Genomic DNA, 9668 nt, shown 5'->3' on the forward strand with positions numbered 1-9668 from the left:
ACTAATCCTATTATCTTAAAATGCATATTGTGAGCAAAGGTTTGGTAAGACTTTTACAACCTTGAGACAGTCTTTTGATTTACTGTAATAGCCAATTGAAAAAGTATATAGCTCCCTTGCTAAGACTAACAAGAGGGGCACTTTCCATCCTCCTTCTGATGTCTATGTCAGAAGCTTTCTCTGCACTTTTTTGTACTTTAATAAAACTCTGCTACACAAAAGCTCTTGAGTGATCAAGCCTGGTCGCTGGTCCTGAGGCTAAATCTTCTTCTTCAGAGATCACAAAACTGACATTCTTCACTATAAGTTATAAATGGCATCCAGTCCCATCCCTTCATGAAAATGTCACGTGAGTGTATGTTCCTCGGTTCTTTGTCTCATCCCAACAAAGATTTGGAGCAACGGACATTAAAGCCCTCGGTGCGTCACGGCTCTCGGGTCTTGGACAAACCGTGCTACAGCTCCTAGGCAAATCAGTGTTACAGCTCTATTTTATTTAGAAGATAGCAGGAGAGAGAGAGAGTGAGAGAGAGAAAGAGAGAGAAAGAGAGAAAGAAAGAAAAGAGCACGCACACGCGGGAGAGAGAGAGTCCTAGAGAAAGCGCTTTGGCTCCTCCTTTTATATGTTTTTTCCTCCACCTGGGCCTGCCCTATGCAAATTGGGCTTAGCCAGGAGTACTGTTTGTTCTGGTTGTTCTGCCTGAAGTCTTCACTCTGGTCCTCGGACCTTCCTTTGACCTTGTCTTTTAGCACCGCCATTTTGGACTCCTTTTCCCTATTCTACCTACCTAACATCCCCCCTCAAGAGATGGGAGGCCCAATTCTTTGGGAATAGGGGCATCAAGGTCTTTCTGGCTACTTCCTGCTGAACTGGGGCGGCAAGGGGTATTAGGCCTCCCCCTCTTGCTAGTCTCAATCCTCAGAGTCCTTATAGTGGTGTCCAAGGGAGTGTGATATTTTCCGTGGTCAGCTGCAGTTTTATATCTTTGTTGAACTGGCACTGCATGTTGTAGCTGGTTGACCTGGGCAGAGACAAAACAGGGTAGACAATTGACAGTACATGGAATAATCATAGGCATCATCAATATAGCATAATGAGGACTAGTAGGGACATTGGTCAATTTTAAATTCACATCACCAGGATAGCTCAAGTCCCTCCTTGTTCAGGGTTCAGAAGATCTATCTCCTGTCTGTCTTGGAGTACAGTCTCTGTCAAGCTGTGTTGGCTCCTTAGAGTTATCCTGAGAAATTTTATCCCCAGAAACCAGATTTTGGGGGTCTTCATTAGAATGGCACTCATTGGTAGTTTTGAGTAGGTATTTGAGATCTCCCAGGGGCTCACAGGTGTATTGAGTGTCCTCTTCTGTTTTCTTCCATGGCTTGACTCGTGAGTAGTGAATCCAGGAGTCATGCCCTGGTACCTTGACTGCTTTGGGGGTAGAAAGTATTACAGGGTAGGGGCCCTTCCATGTGGGCTGGAGTTGAGCCTTTGGGGACCCATCTTTCCAGACTTTAATTAGGACTTGAGTCCCTGGAGCATATAGTGGTGACTCTTTAGAATTTTTTGGGTCCTGGTTCATACCCCACAAGCGTATATCCTGTTGGAACTGCCCAATGGCCATGGTATAAGACTGGAGGGTCTGAACCTCTGGATCTAGGAAGAGGTCATTGACATAAACAAAAGGTTTCCTATATAGCATCTCATAAGGACTAAGACCAACCTTTTCCTTAGGGGCAATGTGGGTGTGGAGGAGAGCTATTGGTAAAGCCTCCTTCCATCCCAGGGAGGTCTCCTGGGTTATCTTTTTTATCGCTGATTTTAAGAATCGATTGGCTTTTTCTACTTTTCCTGAAGATTGAGGCCTCCAGGCACAATGGAGATAATAAGTAATGCCCAATGCTTTCGAGACTCCTTGGGTGACCTTAGAAGTAAATGATGTCCCATTGTCACTTTGTAATGACCTGGGCAGACCAAATCTTGGAATGATTTCATGGAGCAGTTTTTTTTACCACCTCCTCAGCCTTCTCAGTCCGGGTGGGAAAGCCTTAAATCCATCCTGTGAATGTATCTATCATAATTAATAGGTATTTATACCCTTGAGAAACTGGCATCTGGGTGAAGTCCATCTGCCAGTCCTCTCCTGGGTAGGCCCCACGTCGTTGGATGGGCTGGGCCAGGTGGGGTCTTCGAGCTCCTTGAGGGTTGTTTAATTGGCAAGTGGGACAAGAGGAGACCATCTGTCTTATAGTTGTTTGGAGGCCTGTTCCTCTGAAGGAACTTTCTAGTAATCTTTGGAGGGCCTTTTCTCCTAAATGAGTAGTGGCATGTAAGGAGTTAACCAACTTCCATTGGAGGTTTCCAGGCAGAAAAAGGAGTCCCTCCTTTTGGAACCACCCCATATGATCTTCTTGAAAGCCCTCGCTCTTAGCTTTAAGAGTCTCACCTTCAGTATATGAAGGAGTTTCTGGCAAATTAGTCTGTGGAACTAAGGTGGCAATCCCTATTAGGTCATGGTTCTGTAATGCTGCTCTCCTAGCTGCCTGATCAGCTGCTTGGTTCCCTCATGCCACTTCTGTGTTCCCTTTTTGGTGTCCTTTACAGTGGGAGACTGAAACCTCAGTGGGCAGATGGACTGCCTCCAAGAGTCGAAGAATCTGAACACCATATTTGATTGGGGACCCTCGGGTTGTCAAGTGGTCCCTTTCTTTCCAAACAGCCGCATGTGCATGTAGCACCAGAAAGGCATACTTGGAGTCAGTGTAAATGGCTATTCTTTTTCGTTTTCCCAGCTCTAAAGCTTGAGTCAGGGCTATGAGCTCAGCTAATTGGGATGAAGTACCTGGTGGCAGAGGCTTAGCCTCTATGGTCTCAAAACTGAAGACTACTGCATACCCGGCTCTTCTTTTTCCATCCAAGACAAAGCTGCTTCCATCAGTGTACCAGATTTCCTCAGGATTGGTCAGAGGATCTTCTGACAATCCCTCTCGGGGTTTTGTCCAGTGGTCCAAGGTTTCTAGAAACGGGAGAGAGCCCTCAGGGGTAGATAGGAGGGTGGCTGGGTTAAGAACCTCACAAGGGGATATAGTGAGGCCCAGATTTTCCATCAGCATTACTTGATATCTGAGGATTCTTTGATCAGACATCCATAAATGGCCTCTCCCATTTAGGAGTTGTTTTACTTGGTGGCTGGTAAAAATAGTTAGTTTGCCCCCAAAGGAGAGTTTTAAAGCATCTTCTATCATTATTGCAATAGCTGCAAGATTTCGAAGGCAGGGGGGCCAACCTCGGGTAGTTGGATCGAGCCTCTTGGATAAGTAAGCTACAGGCTGGGGCTCAGACCCCAACCTTTGAGTTAACACTCCCAAGGCTATTCCCTCTCTTTCATGGACATAAAGTTGGAATGCTTTTTCTGGGTCTGGCAACCTCAAGGCAGGTGCCTGAATTAAGGCCTGTTTTAGTGTAGCCTCTGCCTCCTTTTGAGGAGTTTCCCACATCAGTGGGATTGAATCATCTTGTCCCTTTAAGCTTTCATATAAAGGCTGGGCAATTAGACCATAATTGGGTATCCAGATTCTATAATAACCAGTTAGCCCCAGGAAAGCTTGCAATTGTTTTCGAGTCATGGGGGAGGGCAACTGGAGGATTCCTTGTAACCGATCAGAGGACAGCCTCCTGGACCCGTGTGTAATCTGAACTCCCAGGTAAGTGACCTTTGTCTCGACCATCTGTGCCTTAGCACGGGAGACTTTATATCCCCTTTCTGCCAAGAAGTTTAGAACCTGAATTGCATGTTGTTGGGCACTTTTCTCATCTGGAGAGCAGATTAGTAGGTCATCTATGTATTGTAATATTTTCCCATTAGGTCCCAGGTCCAGATCTAGGAGATCCCGGCTAAGGGCCTGTCCAAACAGGTGGGGGCTATCTCTGAACCCCTGAGGTAATACTGTTCAAGTCATCTGTTGGTGTTTTTCTCCTGGTGCCTCCCACTCAAAGGCAAAAAGGTATTGGGATTCTTTAGCCAGTGGTACGGAGAAGGCAATGGCAACCCACTCCAGTACTCTTGCCTGGAAAATCCCATAGACGGAGGGGCCTGGTGGGCTGCTGTCTATGGGGTGGCACAGAGTCGGACACGACTGAAGCGACTTAGCAGCAGCAGCAGCAGCAGCCAGTGGTATGAAAAAAAATGCATCTTTGAGATCCAAGACTGTAAACCACTTGGCACTGGGTGGGATTTCTCCCAAGATTACATAGGGATTGGGTACTGTGGGATGGAGGGGGACTACAGCTTCATTTATGATCTGGAGATCTTGAACCATTCGCCAGGTTCCGTCTTTTTTCTTTACTGAGAGGATTGGGGTGTTACATGGTGAACTGATAGGGACCAATAGCCCACAAGTAAGGAATTTATTTATTAAAGGCTATAGTCCCTCCCAAGCCTTTCTTTTGAGAGGATATTGTTTCCGGTTAGGAAACTGAGTGGGATCTCAGAGGACAATGATGACCGGTTCAGCTTGGTGGGCTCGTCCAGGAATCCCCTGGTCCCACACCTGAGGGTTAATTTTGTCTTCCCATAGTCTTTGGTCCCTCTCTATTGAAGGTGTAACGGGTTCTTCAGTAGTAACCAGGAACTGTAGAGCTCTAGGGGCTGAAAAACTTCCCATCACAAGGGTGGTCCCCAGTTTAGTGAGTATATCTCTTCCCAGTAAGGGGGTAGGACACTCAGGGACCACCAGAAACTGGTGGGAAAATATTTGTCCATCCCAGCAACAAAGAAGTGCTTGGGTGAATCTTTTAGTAGTTGCTTTTCCTGTAGCACCCAAAATGGTACAGGTTTGGGAGGAGAAGGCTCCAGAGTAGGAGATCAAGACAGAGTAGGTAGCCCCTGTGTCAACCAGGAAATTCTCGGACCTGCCTGCCACATCCAGTTGCACCCTTGGCTCCAGCCCCGTGATGGTTATCTGTGACAGGCGGGCTGGCTGGAGCGGGTCACTTCAGTCCTCTTGAACCATCGTGTGGGTAGGCTTGGCGCTTGACCTTGAGGCTCTTGGGTCCCGAGGGCAGAGTGCCGCCCAGTGTCCCAGTTGATGGCATTTGTGGCAAGACATTCTAGGAGACTTGTCATGGTTTGGACACTCTTTGGCCCAATGCCCCGCCTGTCTACAGATCAGGCATCTGTCTCATGCCTTGTCCATCAAGGACTCGGGGTTTGCCATAGGGCTTCCCTGGAGGGCAGCCAGCATCTGGGCATGCCTTGTCTCTTTCTTTCTCTCCTTCTCCTGGGCCTTGGCCTCCTTCTCCTGTTCTCTGTTATAAAAGGTATTGGTGGCTATCTGGACCATCTCATCTAAAGAGGCAGCAGGGTCCTGCTGTTGTAGCTGCTGTAACTTAATTCTGATATCTGATGCACATTGGGACAGGAATTTGTCCTTTAAAATCACCCATCCCTCATAAGAGTCTAAGTCCAGGTTGGTAAGCTTTTGGAGTGCCTCTTTTAGCCTCTCCAGAAAGGCAATGGGGTTCTCATTGGGCTCCTGAGTAATTGCTGAGACTGGGCATAGTCCCACAAGTAATAGGCTTCTTTATGTTCCCATGGGTGGACTTCCTTAGGGGTGAGTCCTTCTGAAGCTTATCCTACCCAGAACTGTTGCAACCTGAGAGCCAGGCGTCCCCGGGTCAGGGTGCAGATCCCCAGGCAGGCTGAGGCGTGACAGCCTCCTAGAGATCGAATACCCGGGCAGGTGGAGGCATGACGGCCTCCAGAGGATTGGGTCCCTGGGCAGGTCGAGGCATGACGACCTCCTGGGACCCCTGGGACTAGAGGATCCCTGAACAGGTTGAGGCGTGACAAACTTTTGAAAACCGATCCCTAGGCAGGTCAAGGCGTGATGACCTCCTGGGACCCCTCGGACTGGAGTTTGGGTGTCCCCAAGATCTCCAGTGTTAACAATGCTGGGTAGGATTAGGGGTTGTATATTATAGAGTATTTCCCTCCCAAGGCCAACTATTTTCTGGTTGTCTCTCCAGAAGATTGTAGAAACCTTGTGGGTCTGGAAGGGGCTCAGGAAAAGAGTATGAAACAGGAGGGAAGGGGCAGAGCACAACTTTTGAAAGAATTACATAGCGCAAGGGTATGATATAAACCAGTTAAAATCAATTGGGTCCAAGATGACAAGTCAAATTCAAGTAAACCTTAATCCCCAATTTATAAGCCAACAGACCCACCCAGAGGTGGCAGGACAGCTCCAAGGCACAAGGTCAAAAGAGGGAGGTGTAGGTGCTTCCCCAATGGCTGGGATGATCCTCTCACTCATTAGTATATGAATTCCATCCCCTCACAAAACCTAGCCAGGCCTAATTCCATGGCTGCAGCCCTTGCCCTCAGCAATAGTTCACACCCTGAAGAGTGGCTTCTCTCTGGATCCTTACAAATCTACCTCTTATGGCTTTGTCTCTCAATGAATTTTTGCAATGAGACATCAGAGCCTGAGTTTCGTTAGTTTTGGCCGGGCTTGAGTCCCGGGAGAGAGCTGAAGGACAGGAGAAAAAAGCAGTGGGAAAAACGTTGCCAAGGAATCCCCTTCATAGCCCGCTGGAAAATTTGCTAAATATCTGACTGGTGCTCACAGTTTCATTGGTCTGATCCTTGGCACAGAGAAGAGAAAGGACAGAAGAACCCCCACCGGCTTGGGTAACAGCTACTGGGGCTCAGCAGATAGTGCCTTTGGGACATGCTGAGGAGTAGCCTCTCCAGAGTCCCTCAGTTGTGCCCCTGCCGCCCGCCTGTTCGCCGGAGGTTCGAGGAAATAAGAAATGAGAGATTGTAAAGGTCCCTCCAGCCATAGGAGCGAGGACCTCTTACCTTAATCGGAGGTCTTCTGGAATCTGAGACTGGGCTGTGTGAGCTTTCTGCTGAGTTTGTTTTTTGCTGTCCCTGTTTCCAGCACGATGGGCCTTCCCCTGCGCCGGGTTTCTTCGCCTTCCACTTCTAGCGCAGGAGCTTCACTGAATTGGGCTCCTGTTGTGCTTGGCCTCTTCCATGCAGAGGTTGTTTCAGCCACGTTATATCTGAGTCACGGCACCATAGATGTCACGCGAGTGTATGTTCCTCAGTTCTTCATCTCGTCACAACAAAGATTTGGAGCAACAGACATTAAAGCTCTCCGCGTGTCACGGCTCTCGGGTCTTGGACCAACCGTGCTACAGCTCTTAGGCAAATCAGTGTTACAGCTCTATTTTATTTAGAAGATAGCAGGAGAGAGAGAGAGAGAGAAAGAGAGAAAGAAAGAAAAGAGCAGCACACGCGGGAGAGAGAGAGTCCTAGAGAAAGCGCTTTGGCTCCTCCTTTTATATGTTTTTTCCTCCACCTGGGCCTGCCCTATGCAAATTGGGCTTAGCCAGGAGTGCTGTTTGTTCTGGTTGTTCTGCCTGAAGTCTTCACTCTGGTCCTCGGACCTTCCTTTGACCTTCCTTGTCTTTCAGCACCGCCATTTTGGACTCCTTTTCCCTATTCTACCTACCTAACAAAAATAAATGGGAGAAAAATGGATACAGCCACAGACTTTATTTTCCTGGGCTCCAAAATTACTGTGGACAATTACTGCAGCCATGAAATTAAAAGACGTTTGCCCCTTGGAAGAAAATCTATGACAAAGCTAGACAGTGTATTAAACAGCAGAGACAACACTTTGCTCACAAGGGTCCATATAGTCAAAGCTATGGTTTTTCCAGTAGTCATGTATGGATGTGAGAATTGGACCATAAAGAAGACTGAGCACTGAAGAATTGATGCTTTTGAACTGTGGTGTGGGAGAAGACTCTTGAGAGTTCTTTGGACTGCAAGGGTATCAAACCAGTCAATCCTAAAGGAAATCAGTCCTGAATATTCATTGGAAGGACTGATGGAAGAGTTGATTCATTAGAAAAGACCCTTATGCCCAGAATGACTGAGGGCAGGAGAAAAAGGGGGTGACAGAGGATGAGATGTTTGGATGGCATTACCAACTGAATGGACATGAGTTTGAGCAAACTATGGAGATAGTGAAGTACAGGAAAGCTTTGTGTGCTGCAGCCATGGAGTCACAAAGAGTCAGACACTGAGCAACTGAACAACAAAAAACCAAGGCTATTATGTAAAAAAAATTCACACTCTAAAAGCAACTTCTTCTATAAAATACATTTATCTTTAGGACTACCCTATTCAGAAGAAAACCTACCTCCTGTGACTACCTACAGGAATTTCCATTTATCAAATATCTATGAATAATATAAAACAATTTTAAAATATAGAAAGGAAAATATATGTGCTCTGCCTCTTCTCCACCATAAAAAACTACTTTATCACCATGCTGAAAATTAAAATTTTGATCCAGGTCAAATCATGATTTGGAATTGCCTAAATATAACAATAGAGTAATAAAGAAAGAATCAAATTATCTTGATTTTATTATTAATCTTTAAACTAAATGGATCTACTTCTGGATGTATTTCTGGCAAACAACATGACATGATATATCTAGAATTTTATGAAAAGGAGTTTTCTTCATAACTTCTTTTTCCATCGTTGTTTGGGTTCCCTCAAATAATGCCATCATTTACTATTTCTAATTACTTGTTTTGCAATAATCTAGTCCCTAGATACCATTGTGCTCTATAATACCATCACAATTCATAATCATAAGTTTTGAGATTCTGTAACACAACCTTTTATTTAATTATCTACTAGGTAAAGCACTAAGATGGTGACTGAAGCCATTAAATTAAAAGACATTTGCTGGGAGGTTCCAAGATGGTGGAGGAATAGGATGGGGAGACCACTTTCTCCCCCACAAATTCATCAAAAGATAATTTGAATGCTAAGCAACTTCCAGAAAACAACTTCTGAACACTGATGGAGGACACCAGGCACCCAGAAAGGTAGCCCATTCTCTTTGAAAGGAGGTAGGACAAAATAGCCTGGAAACTCCAGTGGAGGGAGGAGCCTGATGGGCTGTAGTCCATGGGGTCGCTAAGAGTCAGACATGACTCAGCGACTTCACTTTCACTTTTCACTTTCATGCATTGGAGAAGGAAATGGCAACCCACCCCAGTGTTCTTGCCTGGAGAATCCTAGGGATGGGGGAGCCTGGTAGGCACCCGTCTGTGGGGTCGCACAGAGTCGGACATGACTGATGTAACTTAGCAGCAGCAGAAGGACAAAATAGAAAAGATGAAAAGAGAGACAAAAGAGTTAGGGACAGAGACTTGTCATGCAGAGGGAGTCGTGAAGGAGGAGAAGTTTCCAAACAGTAGAAAAACTCTCACAGGCAGGTTTGTGGGGAGTTTTGGATCTCAGAGGGCAACATAACCGGGAGAAAACAAACAAAAAAACGGAAAATACATGCCTAAGTGCAACTGCCAGGGGAGAAGTAGCCCAGACACTTGCATTCACCACCAGCGAGCAGGGGCTGGACAGGGAGGCGAGAGCTGCATAATCAGTGCTTAGGGTAAGAACAGGGCCTGAATGTCCTGAGGAAAATCTGAGGCAGCTAACTAAACTGTGAGATCACAAGAGAGGAAAATAAAAAGAGAAAGGCTCTAACTCGCAGCCTGGCCCACTCATAGAAGGAAGAATTGAGCAAATACCAAAGGAGAGTTAGCGGGCTGCGTACAGGCTCCTCCCCGCTGTAGG

The 9668-nt window shown here is 46.5% G+C and overlaps 1 long non-coding RNA gene across 2 annotated transcripts; it reads right to left on the bottom strand.

Annotated features, from left to right (window-relative positions):
• Positions 1-476: 476 nt before the first annotated feature.
• LOC147378109 (uncharacterized) lies at positions 477-7431 on the bottom strand. 2 transcript variants are annotated; one of them, XR_015151344.1, is made up of 3 exons: positions 6861-7431; positions 2841-3033; positions 477-1022 (listed from the first exon to the last, which is right to left on the bottom strand). It is a non-coding gene; the product is annotated as an uncharacterized LOC147378109 (long non-coding RNA). The 2 variants fall into 2 exon arrangements; XR_015151341.1 differs by having other exon boundaries at positions 2841-3014; positions 6861-7428.
• Positions 7432-9668: the final 2237 nt, after the last annotated feature.

The sequence above is a fragment of the Bos grunniens genome, chromosome 2 (genome assembly GCF_055505025.1).
Source record: "Bos grunniens cultivar Pamir isolate PY7600 chromosome 2, Bosgru_T2T1.0, whole genome shotgun sequence".
NCBI classification, from domain to species: domain Eukaryota; kingdom Metazoa; phylum Chordata; class Mammalia; order Artiodactyla; family Bovidae; genus Bos; species Bos grunniens.